The 23,563-nt window shown below is 38.1% G+C and overlaps 1 long non-coding RNA gene across 1 annotated transcript in view; it reads left to right on the top strand.

Moving 5' to 3' along the window:
* Positions 1–6,259: 6,259 nt before the first annotated feature.
* The window catches only part of LOC132113705 (uncharacterized), a 39,730-nt gene continuing 22,426 nt past the window's right edge, over positions 6,260–23,563 (top strand). Inside the window, exon 1 of the long non-coding RNA XR_009425197.1 lies at positions 6,260–6,403. This is a non-coding gene — a long non-coding RNA (uncharacterized LOC132113705). The remainder of the gene's footprint in view (positions 6,404–23,563) is intronic.

Below are 23,563 nucleotides of genomic sequence, written 5' to 3'. Positions count from 1 at the left end.
AAAATATTAAGACCTACATTTAACTTGTTTCTCTGACAGTTATCAATGTTGAAACCTTCATGTATTTGTTGTTTTTTACATTTTTGTCAAACTGCAGTGAAATTTAAGAAAACTGGTCTGAATGATACAATTGTATGATGTCAGAAGACTTGAGATATAGTCCAGTCGAGTTACAGTATATGGACTACTTTTAATGACACTTTTCTCATGCTTGTATATCCTTTTTTGAAACTTTTGAAAATTGCATGGTAAAGAGTGATTAGTCTTCAGAATTTCCCAGTTTTTCCCAGAAGATAGAATGTGAGGATGAGTAAATCAAACAGTCTTCATTTTTCTGTGAACTGTTTTATCAGAAGGATTAACAAACATTGCTTTCACTTCATATATTTATTGCATCTGTCCTCTATTTGATGACAAAATGGCTTTAAATCTGAAAAAAGCTGAAATGAGACAACTTGGTAAACTCTTTAAGCCGCTCTGTGACAGTCAAACTCCCTGTGAGAACCTATTGTGTCTGCTGTTCTTTAAGAGAAAGAAAATATTTCACAAATTCCCATTGATTTAGGTGCAGGTGCAGAGTTTTTGCTCTTGGAAACCCAATTGTGATTGACTAAATAGTCTTGCTTCCATTTTAAAATGTCTGATAACAAAACATTTACCAAAGATGCAGGAATGGTGGTAATGCATATTGCCTGGTGGGATTGCTAACTTCAAGTAGACAACGTTTTCTTTTATTCTGGGTATTTATGACTCCATTAGGACTCTGCAAGAGATGCTCAATCTCGTTTTGGAGCACACTGATCTCTGACAGCTGCTGCTTCACTTTAATCTTACTCCTCATTCACTTATCATCAGTTTCCCCAAGAACAGAAAAAGACGACAAACTAGGTAAAACATTACATCAAAGCTAGTAACAGGAATGGTTGCAGAGTTAGGGGAAAAGAAAAGGTGAAAAACAGAAGTAAGATTAGATCTCTTTACACTGACGTTTTTCCTGGGGGTTAGCAAGAGAAGCATATGATTTCAGCAGAATTCTGAGTTACATCATGCCAAGTAATACTTTGGTAAGGAGCTAATGCTCTAATGTTTTTTTCTCAGTGGACGCATTAGCTGCAGCAGTGTGGTAGGGTCTTTGTTCAGGTGCTGTTTTTCCCCATGTCAGGTTTTAACTATTCAGTAAAACGCATTTAGAGAGAACTGACAGGTTCAAACTGAGGTCTGGTCAAAATATAGAGGCTACAGTAGCATAAGGGCAGGACAGTAAGTGGGAGTAATAACTAACTGGTCTCTTGCTAGATTAACTGTCTTTTGTTGGCAGCTGTTCCTGCCCTCATTTTACTTACAATCACTCCTTCTCCCTTCCTCTATGAGATTTACAGAAAATGGTCCACATAACTGTCTGCATTCTAATGGTAACACTGTTTCAGTTATCATGTTAACTGTTTTGGTTTAATTAGAAGCATGCAGTGAAATTACTTACATATGAGGACAAACAGCAGCATAAAAGCTAAAGCACAACTGAGATGGGATTTTTTTTAAAATTATTATTATTATTATTTTTTTTTAATTCTAATAGGAAGTGGCTTTAGATGTCAAAACTAGCATAAAATAATCTTATGCAAAATCATTCAAAAAAACAAATCAATTTCCTGCAGAACAGTTTATTAGACTGAGGTTACTTAAAGTTAATGTTTAAAAATGGTGATAAATGAATGAATAACAATATCCAGTTTTCATTTAGCAGTTTACATGCATTTATATTAAACATTTTATATATGATTGCATTTCATATATTTTAATATTGGTTATTAATCAGTAGTCAGGCACCATAATTAATGATAATACTTAAGGTTTTTTTGTTTTTGTTTTTTATTATTTTTTTTTTAATGCATCCACGGTTATTTATCCATATGGTGGTGGATATTCAACATATATAACGTTACAGCTTCAACATTTGATTTGATTTTAGATTAAATTCAACTTTATTGTCAGTACACATGTAAGGTACAAGGCAACGAAATCCAGTGTGTGTGATTGCATTTAGCTGTAATAGTGTGACACCAAACACTAGACTCAGCAGCAAACTGGCATTTAGTAGACACTTAAGATTGGGATTCGTAGTGAGGTAAAGAACAACTCTAGAGTGGGTGGCAGACAAGCAAGAGTATGAACCCCTAGTGTCAAGCGCATTGATATTAATCCCCTAAAAGCTGTTTTCTGCTATGGATTAGTGACAGGAGAACAAGGCTTAGTGCTCCCTGTAGCAGAGATGAAACATCTAGAACAGGTGCTTGAATACAGAAAGACTTTTTGCTGAAATACAGATAACTTTTTGTGAATTTTATCACAAACGAAATTCATTAGAAGGAATTTATTAAGTGGGGTATTGTTTTGACACCAAAAGATGCAACTAGTGTGATGCCTTTGATCTGCCCTCTTTTACGTTTTTGAAAACAGCCAAAGTTAAAAGAAAATATTAAATCCACCTCACAACAGTTTTGTGTTCTTCTATACACAGTCAATGAACTGTTTTATGCAAGGTCAGCAGAACACACCTGAACACACACATACAGAGCAGGTCATGGTATTTATAGTCCAGGATGCTTCCGTGTTGTCCTTGATGGTTCATTTGCCATTACTCCAGTGTTTATTTTGGCCCATGCACCTGGTGCTTCATTGCACATAGCGTTCCCTTGGGTTGAAACAGTGGGCCGCTCATCCTGTAATGCATTGCTCTGCTCACCTGTTAGTTGGAGAAAGATGCATGGCCTCCATGGCACAACAAGATGGATGATCAGTAAAAAATGTGCTAGACTCGGCTACCCTGGAGGTGACTCAAACCTGCCTAGCGAAGGGAAGCTTAAACACACAATTCCTTTTGCAGTGAAGGAAAGGTCATGATGGGTATTACCACAGCCACTTAGTATGTCACTGTTAACTTATCCATCATCAGACAGGATCAGATCAGGATAAGAGGGTAGTGTTGAATAGTGATGGTGAATTGTTTCACCACCCTTGAAAATGCCTTTGTTGTTCGTTTAATTTACATTGAATCAATTAAGATTCTCTAATTTGTGTCTTTCAAATCTGAAGTACTGAGTGACATAATAGATATAATCCTTTCCATTCCCTCTCCTGAAACCAACAGGGAAGTGACTAAAACTGCAATTCATCGACTGGCCGCTGGAGGCTGGCTCCAAAAGGGAGTCAATCCCATAGACTCCCCATGTTAAAATGCCCAGCTTCACAGCAGAAAAAAAAAAAAAAACATGTTTACAGCATAGTACAAAATATTATTTTGGTCTATATAGCAAATTTTGTCCTTCATGACAACTGTGAGGTGGGTGAATTGTTTTATAACTCATCCGTTTAAATTATATTAAGCCTTAAAGTTCTGCATAATTAAAGGGTTAGTTCACCCAAAAATGAAACTTGAAAAAACTTTGTTATTAATCACTTTCCCCCATGTCGTTCCAAACAAGTAAAAGCTCCGTACGTCTTCCGAACACAATTTAAGACATTTTGGATGAACAAGATGATGGCGTATTCTGACGACAACTTTCATACCTTTTCTGGACCTTGACACTGTTATTTACTTGGCAGTCTTTAGGACAGTCTCAAGCCTCCAGATCTTCAGCCAAAATATCTTAAATTGTGTTCTGAAGACGAACTGAGCTTTTACTGGTTTGGAACCACAAAGGGGTAAATTAATTAATGACAAAATAATTTTGGGGTGTTACTAACCCTTTAAGGGCTCAGCCACTTGAGCGACAGGTGGATTGCCGCTGCTGTCACCGCCTTCGAGCTAGGTGGGCATGATTTCAGCCATTTTAGATTATCCAAGAGTGACGATTGGTGATGCGCTGCCAAGATGGCATTAGCCGCCTCCACCCACTTTTGGCTTCAAAAATGCTCTTTGGAAACCAATGGGTGACGTCACAGACAGTAAGTCCTTGTTTTTATACAGTCTATGATATTATCATGTACACTCTTACAAATAGAGGTTCTTTATTGACATTGATAGTTACATAAAAAACCTTTAGCATCCATGTTACCTTTCCATTGCACAAAATGTTTTTTATATTTTGGAAAAAAGATTGATTACGATATTAAAATGATCTATACATTTAAAATTAAATGTTAAATTAAATTAAAATTAAAGCCTTTGTTTAAGAGTCGTGTTCCAGATATAGAGGACTTCAGGAAGATTCTAGTAACTGAACATTGCATTTGATTTCTTCTTCTCTTTATTTGACTGTGTTTTCTGTTCCCTCCAACAATGTATATTTTAGCATGTTCACTTCACATTTTCATTTTGCATTCGTTCATTTTGAAGATATGTTTATCTAGAGTGACTTACTGCTACAACATAAGTCATTCATCCCATGGGTACAGAACTTGTCCAAAACTGGTCAGAAACGCATGAGCTAGGGGAAAACAACAGGAAGTTCTCGTTGGAATTATTGAAGTAAAGAGGGAATTGTGAAAATCATTCCATCGATGACAGTGAAAGTTTCAGAAAGTGATTTTGTGCCTCTTTGTGTTAGTACCACAGACTTGAGGGAATAAAGATTTATGAAAGTAAAGGTAGGTGAGAGGTTTTAGATTCAGTAATTGTTCGATATGCAAACTTCAGTGCCTTATACCTGATGTGAAGGCTTGAGGTGGTCTTTGCAATGTGGTCTGTAAAAGGCTAACCTGAATGATGTTATTGTTTACTGATGGTGTCAGCATTTGGCTCAGGTGGTGTTCTTTCATCCAAGTCGATGTGTCTACAAGGCATGGTGAGATCAGTGCAGCCACTGTGCGATCATTGGGCTGGAACGTGAAGGCAAAGTAAAGCTTTGTGTTGTCTGAACTTTTGTTTTGAAAGAGAAAATCTCAAAATGAGAAAGCAAACAAAAGCAGTGGAAATATCTTAAGTCATGCTATACAGGACAATTTCTTTTTTTTTTTCTTTTTTTTTTAATACAAAAGTTGCCAGTATTTGCTCCTCTTACCAGGCTAAAGTCACTATGATTTCAGGTGAGTGTTTACATTACATTACAAAGTGTTTACATTAACCCAAAAATCTCTTTCTGCCACCGCTCTCTTGTCTGTCTCCTGTTGAGCCCTAATGAATAAGGTTGAGTGTTTGTGATATCGACATTTGTGGATTTTTTTTTTTTTTTTTGTACTTAAAGTTACTGCTGTTTGTTTTTGTAGGTGCTTGTCATTTAGTGAAGAATGCACATTTTAAAAGCTTAAGCTTGCAGAGTGATAATAAAACAACCTCAAAATGTATACAAATGCGAATCATTACAAGTATTGTCCTTTGTGAAAGATCTGTTCACAAAACACAAGCATTGTCCTTTGTGAAAGATCTGTTCACAAAACATTAATGTGATGGCTATGCATATTAATCATTTTCCCAAATTGCTACTATATCAATTTACCATTGATTGACAAGAACAACAACAATGCACTTATCATTTTTAGTCTCGGACATAAAAAGTTGGAGATAAAAACTTTAAAGCCAGTAAATCATCATTCACTGCTTGTAGAAGCTTTGGAAACAAGTGTAAATCTGAAGAAACATATCACTAATATAATTTTAGTGTATAGCAAAACAAAAGATCATAAAAAAAGGAAACTGTTGAGATGCCACCGTCACAATTCAAACCAGTTATCTACTTGTAAATAATAACGCCAGAAGTGTTAAATAATGAGTATGAGAGCATTAATCTAAAACATTTGTTGTTGAAGTGCAATTGTTGTTGAATAATAGCAGTAATCACAGTAATCACACTTCACAATAGCACACTATTCATCTGTAGATTGAAGCAAAACTGGAATTAAGCTAAAACAATAAATTGGATTTATGGATGAAAAGAAAACAATGCATAATATTCAGAGCATTGTAAGAGCACCAACAGATGCATAGCCTTCTCTGTTAGTTTCACCAATAGGCACTTTGACCGGTTTGTTGTTTATAGTGTTTGAAAGCGCTTTTACTGTATATGACACTAGTGAAAGATTGGAAGAGAGAAATTGGATTGAAAGGGAGAAATGGCAGAGGGGAAACTAGATAAATAAGTGAACATAAGTTTAATCCACTTAGGTGTTTCTCATGAGAAACTGGAGGGAGGGCACTTACTAACTACTGAGCTGTTTAATTAGGTGCCCTGCTGCTTGTTAATGAGGGCACTAACGAGGGCACTGTAGCCATGGACTGCGACTGCCCGCTGATCATTAATGGAAGGCAGTGTGTGTGTATCACAAATGTAGGCCTGGCCCAGACAACAACATGAGCGATGCAGAGGCGGCAGGGGGCCAGGGCATGTGCTCTGCAGGGACAGTACGGATTCACACAGCGCTGGGAGGGGGTGAATCCAAAAGCCAGTGTTAATTGAAGCCTAGCAGGGTAAGTGTTGAAAATATATTTTTTTTCATAGCAGCTTTTGCCGATTTGTTTGTTTATGTTGACATCTCATTAGTTAAATTGATTAGGTGGGGGGAAAAGTGGCACTAATTTCATATTCATTGCTTGGCTTGTTTTTATGGAGTCAACGCTGTACTTTATTGCCAACTTCCACGGTTCCTTCAGTGTCGTTCCTCTCATTAAACAGTGTGTTATTAAACCCATTTATTTCCAGTAGACAGACTGGGAACATTTCGTTTTTGCTTACTAAAAGAAAGCTACCTAAAATTGTTTGTTAATGTGTATTCTCACCCTGAGCCATTACTTCATTAGTTGACCAGCATACTCTGCAACCTACATTATTCTCTATTCTGAGATCTTCAATAGTCTACATACATTTACATTCAGAAGTAAATGTCATAATTCATATGTAATGCTTTCTTTTTCAAATGCCACTCTTTTAACTATATACAATTTAGGTTGTAATTAACTAGTTTTTTGTTATTATTAATCAGATATTTTATTTTTATTTATTTTTGTATCTAAAATTGATATTCTCAAGTTAATCGTAGCCAAGTAATCAAGTTATTCAAGTCAAGTTTATTTATTTATTAATGTATTCTTTCGTATGACTTGCTAATGGCTGTTCTTAAAAGTAATACAAACATTTCAGGCCCAGTTACTGTCTCACTAATAGCACAAGATTGCGAGGAACCCAAAAAACTGTTTTTCAGTGTGGATAATTATGCTATTTCCTGTCAATGTGTGAAAGTTCAGTTTCATTAGGCAGGTATAAACTAGAAACAAACTAGTGTGCACTTCTGCTGCAAACTAGTGTTTAATATTATGATAATGAATTAAAATAATAGCATAAATAACCAGTTTGCAACATCAAGCAACATAATAAACTCTTAACACAGCTAAAATAATGGTAAGCAGCTGAAATTGGAAGCCTTGCACATTCATATTTAAAATGGCTGTGTTTGTGCTTACAGTATGTTAAACATAAGAAATTGTGCACTGTGTAGTGACCTTGGAAAACTAAATCACATTGTATCACTGTCCCTTTGATGCCAAGTTAGAAAGAGAGCAAAACCAAGGCCGTTTTTCCACCAGTCATTGCAGAGCAGACAGCTTTGAGAATGAAAAAAGAGGACCAAAAAGAGAAAAAAAGGATCCCATTTCATCTCTGCAGGAACATGACAGAGGAATAAAAGCTATACTAAAGTTCAATGGGGCCTGTAAGTTTCTCTTCCTCCCGCAATTTGTCACAAGCTGAGAGGTCCATCCGATTGGTGCACTCAGGTGTCCGGATGAATAGCTGAGGGGCTCGTTTAGACGCACAGATATGATTCTGCAATATGGTTCAGCAGGTTGGCATGTGCCATGAATGCTTGTTGTAAGGCTGTGTTATCAGGATGCCACCTCTTTCCAAGACTGAACAGCAGACATAATTGATATTGCTCTGTGCCTTTCAGCTGGAAGGTTGAAAACAGGAGGCCACAGTCCCTGGGAGTATTTGGCTGAAGTTGGGACATTTACTTTACTTGACATGTTTTTTGCACGAAAATTTTAAGCGTGGAAATTTACTTAACCAAAGATCCAAAGAACAGCCTCAAAATTGTGTAAAGTGCATTAATTGGGACCAAGTGGCAAATGATACCTTAATTTTTTTGACACAATTGATGCAATTATAAAACTGTGTGGTATAATATGTATCCTGTGCAGTGATGTCAGATGATTTTGATATATATATATATATATATATATATATATATATTCATATATTATTATTATTACATAACTACAAATAAAACAATTTAAAAAGCAAAATAAACCTAAAGTGATATTCTTAATGTACTGGAGATGGTACTTGAGTCTGATGCCAGCAGGAGCTCATTAGTCCACACACAAAAACACTTTCCAGTTGCTCAGAGGGGACTTTGCATGAAAAAATGGACTGCCTATGCATAGGGCCCGGGATCTTGTGCAGCGCCCCTGTTCAAGCACATATGATTCTGGTATTAACATGCTTTTTATTGTTAACCTTTTAGGCTTACCTACAACAAAGCAATGGTTTAAGCATGTCTTGAACATTGGCCATGTCTGATTATCTATGTCTAAGGTGTTTATGGTCCTGCAACAAAGTACACAGGATTCTTTGGTTAACTATTGCTCAACACACATTCAATGAATTGAAAGTATGTATTTATTTATTTTTATTTATTTTTTTAACAGTATTACCCTACCCTTTATGATGTGTGAAAGCAGAGAAAGCCATTGTTAACCTTTTTAAAAAGTTAAAAATGATACTTTAGAATGTACTAATTTAGCTTTAATATTTATTTGCAATAGAAAATACTCTTAATTCCAAAAATTAAGGAAACATGAAAGACATTCACCATCTTTGCTGGTAAAATCTTCTTCTTCGAATCCGGTGCAGGTCACAGCTGATGGAGTCGGTTCAGCCAGATCCTGGGGGCTGCACTGGGGGGCGTTTTCACACTCCAGTAGATAAGACATTGTCTGAACTGCTCCACAGCTACATGTCGTCTGTCTGGTGGTTCCAAGTGTTCATAAGTGCTTTGCACCTCCCCTGTTCCACTCGTAGTCTGTTGAGGGTCTTCTAGGTTAGCTATGGGAGGTCGTGCCCGCTGGCGAGACATTCAGTCGGGTTGATTCCTCTCTCCATCCAATCCTGGGCTTGTGTAGTTAGCTGGTTCCAGTCATCTTTCCAAATGTTGGTCCTTGCTATTTCTTTTGTTGTCTGGAGAAGTGGGACTGTCAGCAGGAAACTGGCTCTCGATTTCAAATGGTGTGGGGGTGCTATGTGTCCATACAGGGGGTGCATGGTGTAAAACTCCTGTGCTCTCCGCTTATCTTGGGCGATGATGGATCATCTGATGTTAGGGGGGGCAATGCCGGCCAGAGCATAGAGGCACGGGACTGACATTCACTTTATACAACCCGTGATAATGCGGCAGGTGTCGTTGAGGGCTGTGTCAATCAGTTTGGTATGGTGGGAGCGGCTCCAGCTTGAGCATGCATATTCAGCTGTGGAGAAGCACAGGGCTAGAGCAGTTGCGCGGATGGTTGATGGATTGGCACCCCATTTTGAGTTTACCAGTTTACGCAGAATGTTATTGCGAGTGTTGATCTTGGCTTTGGTGTTCTGGAGGTGAGTTTTGAAAGAGAGTGTCCTGTCGAGTGTGACTCCCAGGTACACAGGGTGAGGGTGGTTGGAGAGTTTGTGGCCATCCCATGAGACGCTCAGTTCTTTTTTCGCATCTCGACTTTTGAGATGGAAACTGCATAATTGAGTTTTTGATGGGTTGGGTTTCAGGTGGTTGTTTTTGTAGTAGGTTGTCATCTCTTGGAGGGCATTTTCCAGGACAGCCTCAATCTTCTGGAAGTTCTCCTGTTGGGTGGTGATGCAGAGATCGTTTGCATAAATAAAGCGCGGGCATTGTGAGTGAAGTGGTTGTTCATTAGCGAAAGGGTCCTCATGATATGCCTCGTGGTAGGCTTTCAATAGTTCATTAGATGTTCCCGACAGCCCGGAGATATACTCGTTCTGACATCCTCTTGGTATATGTCGCCTGGCCGATCTTTTCAGCAAGTCTATAAACATGTTGTAGTTTTTGTGGTGTGGTGGAATACTGGAAATGGAGTTTTCAATCTCCTGTTGGAACGACAGCCTGTCTGCCCTCCGCAGATTAAACCTTCTGCGGAAGGGGACGGTAGTTGCTTGGAGAACAGATTGGATGGTTACGGTGATTGGCCGGTGTTGCGTGTGGGGGATAGGATCCAAGACGGCTTTCACAGCTCTCGATGTTAGTTCACTGCTCACGCAAACAAGATCTGGGTTATATCCTCGTTTCCATCTGGCACTATAGAAAGATTTTGGCAGTTTAGCGTCGTTGATCAGGGTCAGGTGCTTTGACTCAAGCCAGGTTTCGACTTCATCACCATGCTTGCTTGCTTGTTCACTTCATAACCCCAGAGTGTGCTATGAGCATTGAAGTCCCCGATGCTGATGTGATATTTCCTTTTGCATCTATCTGGCAGTTCAGGGTGGAGGAACTATGGGGGGGTTTATACAAAGATGTGACGGAGACCTTCGGGAGGGCAACTGTGATGGTTTCCATTTGCCCTTTGGTGATATGGGTGCAAACCTCTTCGATCGCAAGGTTTGGTCTGCTGAATACAGCTGACCCATACTGTCTGTGTCGGATCTCAGCCACCAGCTTCATTCCAGGGATGACTGGTCGTTGTTGTTCAGGGCCGATATGGGTTTCCTGCATGCACACTATATCGAAGCATCTGACCGCTGTTGCTAGTATGTCTGCCTTGTGTCTGGAGAAACCTTCAATATTAACTGAGGCGATTGAAATTCAAAAATACATGAGTCATTTGCTTTGCTTAGAGTTAGATGTGCCTATATTATATTATATTATATTATATTATATTATATTATATTATATTATATTATATTAATATATATTATATTAATATATATTATATTAATTTAATGATGTTGTGGAGAAAAAAAAATGGATTAAAGCCAGAAATGGGGTAGTAATAATCAGCCTGGATCTAGAAGGGTGAAAACAAAAATTACTAAATACTTTTTTGTCAGTGATTGCAGTTAGTGTACAAATGAATAAAATCCAAACGTTTGTTATTGTAGCTGTTAACCATTATTGACCTTCTAAAAGCTGTTTATTCATCTAGGTTCTAAATAACGACAGTATATCAAGGAATATCTCTGTCTCTTCGAACACTCTGTAAGGTTTTAATTTTGTTAAGGTGAGACACTGAAGGCAAAAACACTGTTTTTTCAAGCACCTGTCAATTTTGGGCTTTTTGGTTTTTCATAAAGTGCTTTTTCAAACTAGTGGAAGGAAAACATCCAAAAGACACTGTTAAGTGTTTCTTTTATAGCACTTTATCTGTTTGTGTCAATAGATTTCAATTACAATACATATTTTTAAAGGCCGTTTTCTCAATGAGTTTTTTCTTCAACACTGAGCCATAAATCTCCACTTCAGTAGCACTTACACACACCAAACTTGACATTTTTATTCCTGTCTATATTCTGAAGATTTTTTACAGAGGGATTTGTTCATATATATTTTCCTTGATTATATACAACATTTTATTCCCCCCAAAATTGTGAAAATATATTGTTTTCTGGCTGTTCAAAGTATTTTCTGAATTATGGAGTGACAAAAAAAGATAACCAGAATTCCCTCTGTAAAAACATTTGACTCTGTCAAAAAGATTAAACAAAAAATTTGAAACTGACTTCATCTAGTGTTCAGATTTTTGTACTAGACATTTATGCAAATTAGCACATATTTCATTAAATAATGCCTCATTTGCATATTTAAACATAGCATTTTTGAAAACTTGTAATACAAATTTTTTTTGCAATAATCAATGTAATCAATCAACTGGGTAAGTAAGGTGATAACTATTAGTTTTTTTTTTTTTTTGCCCTATTCACCTGCAGTGTCTCGCCTTAATAAATATTCTTTAACATTTTTTTTTAGCTAAAATTAATAGCCTATCTATTGATAAAAACTATGACGAAATAAACAATATTTGCTCATGAGTCCTTAAATCATAATTGTGATGTATTTATATATTTAAAATACGTATGGAATTTGGGTCTCTGTGTTGTTTTAACAACGTTCTGATTGAATCTTAAATTGTTTGATTCACACTGATATCCTACACTCTGACCATTAAAAATGCTTTCATCTCAAAAATGCCATTAAATAATTGATTAATATATTGATTCAAAAAAAAAAGTGTTTTTGTTTTTTGCAGAAACATCAAGTATTTCTAAATTTTTATTACCAGTACCAAACATACTACTTGTGTGTGGTGGTGGTGGGGTGTGTGTGTTTATTCCTGTGATGGCAAAGCTGAATTTTCATCTGTCATTATTGCAGTCTTCTTTAGAAATCTTTCTTATAGTGGTTGGCAGTAATGAAGTACATTTACTCCATTACATTTACTTGAGTGAACATTTGGGAAATGTGGGTGGGTACTTTTACTTTAAGTTGAGCATATTAAAAATCGGTACTCTTACTTCCTGGGTGACGTGTCTCTCATTACTTATATGTAATGCAATACATGATAAGAAATGTTAGTTTATTCCAAGTGCACCATTTCTTTTCAGTTCTCCTTGATCAAAAAAGTTGGCAATACCATCTGAAGTGGCCAGGAATCTATACAGCTTCAACATGAAGGTTGAAGTGCCCAGGAACCTATAAAGTCAATTGAAACCAATTCTGCAAATGTGTCCTATTATTTGCCATCAGTGAAGATCTTTAGTTGAACCCCCTCTGCATAGTCTGTGAATGATTCCACAGGAGCAATGTTGCCAATCACAGACATATCCATTGATTTCATCAACGCAATGGGCAAATCGGAGGCATTTAAGTTAGAATCAACTCACTGCTCAGAATGACTGAGCTTTTGTTCAGTGCTGTCACGCAAGCTCACATATCCTCTCATAACATACACGATTGTGTTGAGTGTTTACACGATTGTGCAGTAAAGAGAAATGTATTAATTATGATGGAACATTGTGAAATTGCGATGAACAAAGTGGCAGCCTCTCTTTCTCGGTCTCTTCTGTGTTTATTGCAAAATATCTAATTATGATATCATTTAAATAATTATAAAAATGAATATATTAATAATATAATAATGGTAATAATACCATACTGATACATTGAGATATTGAGATGATAAACCTTACTTGAGTAATTATTTCATTAAGTACTTGTACTTTTACCTTAGTGCAGTTTTTGTATAATCTAAATAGTTATTTAGATCGCTAATAGTATAATAGTATCTAGGTTTTTTTTTGTGTGTGTGAAATTCGAAGTGTGCTTGTGGGCAGAGCCGGCCAAGCCACTAAGCGAGCCTTGCAATTGCAAAGGGCCCCATAGCCAGCAGAGAGCCCCCTAGAGTCACTCTAAAAATAATTGTTTCTGCAAGTATTCTCGTAAACACAGTCGGTTAGGTTTTAAGTGAACGTATACAGTGGCCTGCTGCTCAGAGAAATTCGCTGTACCGGATAAATCTGTCTCTCTCTCTCTCTCTGTAAAATAGATGACGTTAAAGGGGGTGTGTTTCAAGATACACAATGGAGTAGACCAAACTAAACAGGGAGGGAGGGCAAAACACTCATGCAAACAAAACATATCAGCCACGGCCGCGCGATCGACTCACTCATCCAGATGGCCAGTCCGCCCCTGAGCGCAACTGCCCGAGCACTGTGGAAAGAAAGTGTGTGTGTGTGTGTGTGTGTGTGTGGGCGCATTGACTCACTGGGCGCATTGACACCATAGACAGTAAAAGAAATGTACACAGCGACCCCATTGGATTCAATGGAGACAAGTGAAGTCGTTATCTCTTTATTCCTGGGATAAAGGGTGTGTCTGCCACGGGCTGTCCACAGGCTGCGCTCCAGACTGACCACACATCGTGACATGTTACATTTCTTAAATAAAAATTGAAAAAAGAAATTATCGCGGCCGAAAAAATGATCGAGCTCATTTTTTTTATAGTGTGATTAATTGATTTATCGACTATCACGACAGGCCTACTATTTACATCATTAAATTAAAGTTTACGGAAACTCGTTTTTCCTCGTCAATCATTCTCCATTCATAAACGTTATTCAAAAAGGGCACGTCTCGTGAACGGTAAAACTCTCTCCAATATATCATATGATATATGTACATTATAATGCTTGATCTCTATATAAAAGGTTGTGGATTTGCATAAGATGACTTTATTTTTGTGTATTTGTATTTTATGTTTGTTGCTGTTTTTAAACGACTCGCTACCGTCTGCCTGTTAGATCACACACATCACAAGGACTATGAATCGGCATCAAACGCACAATAACTGGAATTTAAAACTGTGAAGAAACAAATGATCAATAAACTGTTGGACAGATATACATTAGGATTTGTGCGCTCGACATTTCTTCGCTTTGTGCCGTGAACTTTTAAATGCCCACTTGAGCAGCGCAGCGCTGCACACTGTGACTCCATGTTGCTTTGAGCACATCATTCTGCACAAATATGGATTTTAATAGTTCTATTGAAATATTACCTAATTCTTATTGTTACTATTAATCTTGTTTGTGGCGTTTTAGATGTTATTGTTAATTTTGTTTATTTGAAAAATTCAAACTTTTAAACGTTCTATTTATTATTATATATAATATTTTATTTAAATGTTATTCTATTTGCTCGATTTCATTTAAATTATATATAGGCTGTTGTTTGTGCCTCTTAAACTCTGGTGTCAATTAAAAAAATTTCTTTGAAGGTCAATGAAAATCACTTTATCAGTCTTCTTATTCAGCAAGTTCATCAGTGTATGTTCGTTGCACTGCACTGCCATTCAGCTCAGTGGTATCATAATTTTCCTTTTAGACATCAAACATGGAACTCAACTCAAGAACTCAAGGTCTTTTATTGTCATTCTGTACATGTTGTCACATAAGAACAAAGTACTTACTCAGGACCAGCAGCGTAAAAAAGATAATTAAAGTGACGTGACATTCAGCCAAGTATGGTGACCCATACTCAGAATTCGTGCTCTGCATTTAACCCATCCAAAGTGCACACACACAGAGCAGTGAACACACACACGGAGCAGTGGGCAGCTATTTATGCTGCGGCGCCCGGGGAGCAGTTGGGGGTTCGGTGCCTTGCTCAAGGGCACCTAAGTCGTGGTATTGAAGGTGGAGAGAGAACTGTACATGCACTCCCCCCACCCACAATTCCTGCCGGCCGGAAACTCGAACTCACAACCCTTCGATTGGGAGTCCGACTCTCTAACCATTAGGCCACGACTTCCCATTAACATACAGCATACATAGAATAATTTAAACATAATTTAATAGACTAAAAAATTTAAAAATAACATAGTAGATATAATATGTACAGTATAGTTATAAGGTAGTCATTGCTTTTCTTTAGGCCTTACTTAAAACGGTCAAAGGGGCCTCCAACCAAATTTTGCTTAGGGCCCCCAAAGGTCTAGGGCCGGCTTTGCTTGTGGGCTTGTACAAACCACCTGTAAAAACCACACTTTTCACACACACTGCTGTGTGCACACAATCCCACAAAAGACAAGAGAATATGTGTGTTTACATGCTCATGCACTACACACATCATGCACTGTTCCCCAGCCAGCTGCTTGACAATGTTTCTCTTTGCACATGTACAGTATTGTCAAGCATTTGTATAGTCTGTATTTTCTTTTTTTAGTTTATGTATAGGCAACATTTATATATAGTATTGTATAGTCAAAAACCGTCAGTAGGTTGGTTGTGTATAGGTTTATACTGTTTTAATTAGTTGTTGTTGTATGTATGTATGTGTTTATGTAGCACCATGGTCCTGTGAGGCACGTCATTTTATTTCACTGTATGTCCACACATGTAGCGGAATGACAATAATGCTCAACTTGACTTGATGACCCCTTTAAGAAGGTTTAACACATTTAAAAAAAAATATGACTTACAATTTTGCTCAGGACTACAGATAATTGTAAAGGTTTTACAAACAGTCCCTCCCCAGAAGTGAGAGCAGCTCTCCTGCAGTTTGTTAGCTCAAACCAACCATTAAACCAAACCCACCAGCTCCATTCATCTCCTATACTCTCCAGACACATGCTGGCACACTGAGTACCCCACACAGCTCGCACGATGCCCAGTGGAGAAAAGAGTGGAATGAAGGACTAGTGGAGGGGAAGTGAGCAGGAGGAGGAAGACTGGAGAGGGAAGAAAGGTAGCTCAAAGGAGTCCATCAGGTTTTGAAAAAAAAAATGCTTGAACAAAACAGAGTAATAGTGCAGTAGAAGACCCCCTTGTGACTGCTATAATTTGAGAGCTAATCTATGTGTCCGTCAGCTTGACTGCTAATATACAGTATTTAGCTACTGATCTCTTTCTCTTCTTCCATCTTTCTAATCTATCCCTTCTCAGTTTCTGTTTTTTTTACTTCCTCTTCTGTTCCCTTCTCTTTTTTTCCCCTCCACCCTTGTTACCAAATGTGTTGCTTAAGTGCTGATTAACTCCCTGTGTGATGGAAGGATGTAGGGGCCGGTTAGGATACAAATTAAATGTCCTGTCTCCTCTTCTCCTTCTGCAATCAGTGCCTTTAGCTCCCCACTGTCAACTGTCTCAATCTATGATAAAGCTCTTCAAAGTTGTAGCATCTCACAACCTGTGGATGGGAATTTCTAAACAAGGTCACCCTTAGGACTTATGATCTGTACATAAGCTGAATTGACATTTACACAAACTTATTGTACTTATTAGGAATGTGCGCTATGACTAATTTCAAAATCACTTGAACAGAGATTTGGTATCCGACTAGTCGACAAGTCTGAAAGTAAAAAAAACCCTCAAAAGACAGTCAAAAACATTGTCTGTATGTGCAATACATTTGGAATACTCGATCTGAGAATCAAACAATCAAATAATTCTAGATACATTATTATTTGAGTTCTTATTTTCCATCAAACCATTAAAATTTACAACACTGATGGCAACAAAAGCAGCAGACATGCTGAATGAAAATGCAAATTCACTCTCTGACATTTGAAGGTGCTTTGGACAAGCAGTAACACAGTGGTTACCCCATAAACAAAATAGCAATGAACCAATAAACACTATTTTGTTAGACATTAAATGGAGATAACATGAACGATGTCAATGAAATCTTTCTGAAGAAAGTCAGTTCCCTTTGATTCATAATGTTTTCCCCCTTTAAAAGAGTAAATACGCTTCTGCACATGCTCATCTTCAAATTATCATATTCTCACACATCCCTAGTAAAATTATTATTTAAAGTTTATGATGTTGCAGATACATATGGAACCTGCAAATTATATATATTTGTATATGTGTGTGTGTGTGTGTGTGTGGTTTATATATAAACCACAAATCATTTTTCAGGTTTCTTTAATGAACAGAAATTTATTTTGAAATGGAAATATTTTGTAACAATGCAAACATCTTTACTGTCACTTTTGATCAATGTAATGGGTACTAGCTAAATAAAAGTAATATTTAAAAACAATCTTACTGACTTAAAATGTAGGTTTACTTTTTATATAAAATATATTTTATATTTTTTATTTTATATTTTATTTCTGTATATTTGTGGTTCTTTATTTCCTCTGAAAAGGAAATATGCTACCGTTAAAAAGCACACTTTTGAAACTGACAGTGTACATGTAGATCTAGAAACAAAGGAACTTTGTGGTAAAAGCACAACATAGAATGTGGCTAAAATTGTCATTTAGTTTGATCGACTCATCTGAACATTCAGAAACCCATAAAGGGTGCCAACATCATAGATTTATGTCTTTCCTAATAAAATGTTCACCTGATATTCTTTCATTTTCCTGTGTAATGAGCCACAAATCTGTCTGAAATGCCAAATTAAAGTGAAGAGACTGGTGGAGAAGTTGTTAGAGGTTCAAATGATCCATTTTAAACCTAAACAAACTCTCACATGCCAGAAGGACAAGAGCAAAGTGATTTGAACACTTTGAAAATCATAGATCCTCTATTACCCAGTTGTTTTCAAACTGCAGGTTGCATTGAATGGACTGTAATGCTCCCAGACAGACAAATCTAGACATATCCAATACAAGAGCAATTTGAAAAAGTATGTAATGTATGAATTCAAACAGCTTTGATTAGTATGCAAGGTCACACACTCACTCTCTTTTTCACTACTGCAGACTCAGGAAAAAAAAAAACTAGTAAGAGTGGGAGTTCATTGGAATTCATTCATCAAGTGTATGTATGCATATACAGAGGCTTTCAGCAAATCACTACAGCAAACACACTTTAATGGCATTGCATATACTGAGAGAGGCTTTTGGTGGTGATAAGCATGGTGCTTTGTCTATATCGCACACACACTCTATCTTGCTCTGAAGTAGTTGGAGGTAGAAAAGTTTATTCTAATGTTTGCTTCTGCCTATTATACCTCGTATTTCCCCTGACTCCTCAAATTCTATAATATTGCTTTTAGAGAGTAATAATGTAGTTAGTGTTTACTCACTGGCATGTGTGCAAAAGCTGTCACTCCCTGGTGAGCTGGAGCAGGGTGTTCCCATGGAAAATGTTTTGTTTGCCAATGGGAAACAAAATGACTAAAAATACAATGGGAACATAGGTAGTAAGACAAAGCTGTCAAAAGGTCTTGCTAAACTGACACTTTTTAATTTTAGACGGCTTTTTTTATTCACTAAAAAAATACTCGCAACTCGCGAGTATTGTGAACGCTCTGATCCGTTAACATGGGCTCAGAAAAAAGGCGCATCACAGACAGTGTGTGAACCTGGAGTTAGGCATATGCCCAGTCTGCTCTGTTCTCGCGCTAGCCGCAATGCATTCTGATTGGATCGGATAGCACACTACGGGATGTCAGGGCTGCAAAAAGCGATTTAGAAATCGTGCACGCTCAAAAAGTGATTTTAAGACGATTTCTTTTAATCGCACAGCCCTAGAATGGACTGGAAATGAACAGAAAATAATTTGCGGCCCATCTGCAATACCACCGCGACCCAATACGGGGGCCGCGGACCACAGGTTGAAAACCACTGGCATAGAGGATGAATAAGGGTGCGTCACATTTGTTATTTCAGTAGAAACCTGTGTGATCTGGAATTTCGCTTTAATTACAATAGACATTGGATCTTTTTTTGTGATTTGTCACAACAGCCATTCACAATTTTGTCTAACATTTGCGTATGTGACAGCACCTTAAGGTAGTAGACAAAAATAAATAAATGTAGAAATAATATAAGGCAACAGTTTGTATAAATCATTTTGAGGTATAAACAATTCTATATAATGAAATAATGTTCACCCAACAAAATAGTTATAATAAGTTAAATTGATGGTTCACATTAATTATTTATACATTTTGTCATTATTTACTCACCCTCATGTTGTTCCAAATCTGTATGAATTTCTTTCTTCTGTTTATACAAGAGAAAATTTTGAAAAAATCTAATTTTGTCCATTCTATTGAAGTCAATGGCTACTATTTGGTTACCATTATTGTTATGCCTCCTCTTTGTGTTGCATAAGAGACATCTAGTGGTGTAAAGTAGTATTGCATTTGATTACTCATATTTTTGTCCCTTCTCTCTTGCCGTTGATTTCTGTTTGTTTCTGAATTTGGTCTACTGAGAGGATATGCAGCAGTTACTCTTTTCTCTTTGCCTTTGGTAGTTTTTGAAGGTCTAAGTCTGTAAGTATTTCTGTAAGAAGTATTTCTACTTTGCTATAATCTTTGTGTATTGTTCATTTCAGAATTATATCAATGTTGTATTAATAGATGCTAATCGCGATTAGCATTTCTCCATAGACATCCATGTTAATGTTAGCTTAAATGCTTATTAGTCATGCAAGTCTCATTATATGCCTATTTTTTTCTTATGGAATAGTTATAGATGTTAGTATTGAGTTGCTTATTCATGTATATGTGTACATATGGGCAGTTTGTAATGCCTTATTATGTTTTCACAGTTTTACAAAATTGAAAAGATCCTCACTAAAGGCCGTTCTCTACTCCGGTTTCCTGGGTCTTTATTTCATGGATCTTATGTTAGCTATCTGCTACGCTAACCTGTCAAACCAAGAGCAGAATAGTAAAAAGACTTAAAATTCAGTCTGCCATCATAAGAAGATTGAGGTATCAACACTGTAACACAGAAGCTCAACATAGATTCAAAAATCTATCATGGAGAAGAAAACCCTCTGCTAAACACAGAAGATGGGCAGTCTCAATGCTCTTATCATTCTAGACGCTCAACACATTATAGTCATGCCTCATCACATGGTTCTGCTGCCACAAGAGCTAGAGCTAAAGCAGAAGCTACAAAAGTCAAAGCTTCATATGCACAAAAAGAAGCAGAAATGTTAATAGAGCAGGCAAGGATAGAAGCGGAAGAATTTAAGAGAAAAACTGAGCTTGAAGTGGAACTGAAACGTAGGGCAACTGAGTTACAGGCCAACCTCAAAGCACTGAAAATTCAGGGCATTGCTGAAGCAACTATTACAGAGGCTGAAATCCTTGAAGCAGCTCATGAGGAAGACGTTGGAAAACCAACACAGCAGAATGTGACCAAATTAGCTCTGTATCACACACATCAATGCACTAGTGAGTATGTGCAACAACATTCTCAGGAGCATGAGGAGCAACAGTCTCAACTCATGGAACCACAACCCATCTTTTCACCAGAGCACCAGCCAAACATGGACAACGGTGAAACAGATAATCGTGGAATCCAAACACACAGTTCAGAAGAAATTAGCGATGTCATGTTCCAAGAATTCCCATCACAACGCCAGAGCATGAGCACAGCCATGCATGTCCTTTGAAGTCATATCAAGATGAACGACGCCCTCTACAGACTCACGACAAACAATCTAAAGGTAAAACCTACTTCATGCTCTTTAGATCACCCCTTCATGATCAGTCAGACACAACAGACTTCGCCAGATACCTGATTCGCAAAGAAATAGTTAGCTCTGGGTTCCTAAAGTTTGACGATAAACCAGAGAACTACTGGGCCTGGAAAGCTTCCTTTGTCAACTCCACCAGTGATCTAAACTTAACCCCCAGGGAAGAGCTAGATTTACTGTCTAAATGGCTGGGACCACAGTCTGCAGAGCAAGCCAAACGCATCCGTCCAGTTCACATCAATAATGCCAGCTCAGGACTCAAAATGGTGTGGCAGAGATTGGAAGAATTCTATGGATCAGCCGAAATGATAGAAAACGCTCTGCTTAAGAAGTTAGAGGAGTTTCCAAAAATATCAAACAAGGACAATAAGAAACTGTGGGAGCTAGGGGACTTGTTGCTAGAGCTGGAGACAGCTAGGAAAGATGGATTCTTAACTGGACTATCTTACCTTAACACACCACGGGGAGTCAACCCCATCGCACAGAAGCTCCCCTATAACCTTTTGGAGAAATGGATCTCAGTTGGTTCTAAATATAAAGACGACCATCAGTTTCAATATCCCCACTTTTGCATCTTTGTTAAGTTCATCAGAGACGAAGCAAAGACACGAAATGACCCCAGCTTTGCCGAACTGACCATGGGTGCTTCAGGCAGGATGGATAAACCTCTGAAACCCACCAAACCATCTGTGTTCACCAGGAAGACTGAGGTTTCCTCAGAAAATGGTGATAAGCGAAACATTTTGGAGAAAAAGGATGAGGACCCAGATAGATTATGTCCGTTACACAATAAGCCCCATCCTCTAAGAAAATGTCGTGGCTTTCGCAGCATGACCTTAGATGAACGAAAAGCTTACCTCAAAGAGAAACCTATCTGTTTCAAGTGTTGTGCCTCAAGTCACCTCGCCAAAAACTGTGACAAATCTGTGCAGTGCAAAGAGTGCAACAGCAACAAACACTTAGCTGCACTTCACCCAGGGCTAGCGTCATGGAAGTCATTGAGCTCTGCTGTTAAGGAGGATCACGTCGGGGAGCAGCAGGAAGATGGGACTCCAGAGGTTATGTCAAAGTGCATAGAAGTCTGCGGGAACCCATTTGGCCCCAGATCATGCTCTAAAATATGTTTGGTCCGAGTCTACCCTGCAGATCAAAGAGAGAAAGCTGTTAAAGCATATGCTGTCCTTGATGAGCAGAGTAATAAGTCCCAGGCCAAGACCGAGCTACAATGACCTCGGCTGGGTCATTGTAGGAGAAGTAAATCTCAGAGGAGCCCACACGCCTAACAGCGTCAATGTTTACAGGACCGATGTCTTATCTACTGGGCGTACGTCTTTTTTTAGGCCATGTCATAGTGTTATTAACATCCAAGAAAAGTTTAACAAGAGGAGATCAAATCACAGTATACAAACCTTGAAAGAGAAGGACATAATGGTAGATGAAACCGATGATCTTGGAAGCACAGTATTCAAAAGAACAAAAGAGGATGAGAAAATAGCTTTGTCTATTGAAGATCAAGCCTTCCTTGAGATCATGGACAAAAACGTCCACATGAATGATGAAAACAGTTGGGTAGCTCCCTTGCCATTCCATTCCTCAAGACGCCGTCTCCCAAATAATAGAGAGCAAGCAGCCAAACATCTCTCATCTCTGTGTCGCACATTGGAAAGAAAGCCAGTCATGAAAAAACAATGTATGGATTTCATGCAGAAAATCTTTGACTCAAATCAAGCAGTACTAGCTCTGCCATTGAAAGAGAATCAAGAGTGCTGGTATCTACCAACATTTGCTGTCTACCACCCTAAAAAGCCAGACCAAATATGGGTGGTGTTTGACTCCAGTGCCAAGCACGAAGGTGTCTCCCTCAACGATATTCTCTTAAAGGGACCAGACCTCAATAATACTCTTCTTGGCGTCCCTCTTCGTTTCCGCAGGGAGCCCTTTGCAGTCACAGCAGATGTGCAACAGATGTTTTACTGTTTCACAGTCTGTGAGGAACACAGAGATTTCTTAAGGTTCTTGTGGTTCGAAGATAACGACTTCATAAAACCAGTGACTGAATACCGTATGACAGTACATGTATTCGGTAACAGCCCTTCACCAGCTGTGGCCATTTATGGCTTGAGACGGGCAGCGCAAGAAGGACAAAAAGAACATGGCCAAGATGCTAAGCAGTTCGTCATGCGGAACTTTTATGTGGATGATAGACTCGCCTCATTCTCCACTGCAGAAGAAGCCATCGACATTCTGAAAAGAACAAGGGAGATGTTAGCTGAGTCAAGTATCATGTTGCACAAGATAGCATCAAACAGCAGCACTGTTATGAACGCTTTCCCATCTGAAGATCGTGCCAAAGATCTTAAGGATCTGGATCTGTCATCTGAACCTTTGCCTCTCCAACGCAGTCTCAGATGGGACCTGCAAACAGACAGCTTCTCCTTCTGCGTGTCTGATGAGGAAAAGCCATTCACTAGAAGGGGCATCCTTTCGACGGTGAACAGTATTTACGATCCCTTGGGGTTTGTGGCACCTATCACGATTCAAGGAAAGGCTCTGGTGAGAGATATATCCATAGAAGAGTACGATTGGGACACTCAACTACCAGACGACAAAATAATCCAGTGGAAAGC

The sequence above is a fragment of the Carassius carassius genome, chromosome 33 (assembly GCF_963082965.1).
Source record: "Carassius carassius chromosome 33, fCarCar2.1, whole genome shotgun sequence".
Lineage (NCBI taxonomy): Eukaryota > Metazoa > Chordata > Actinopteri > Cypriniformes > Cyprinidae > Carassius > Carassius carassius.
Note: the sequence above shows the minus strand (reverse complement) of the source record. Positions and strands in the feature narration are given on the sequence as shown.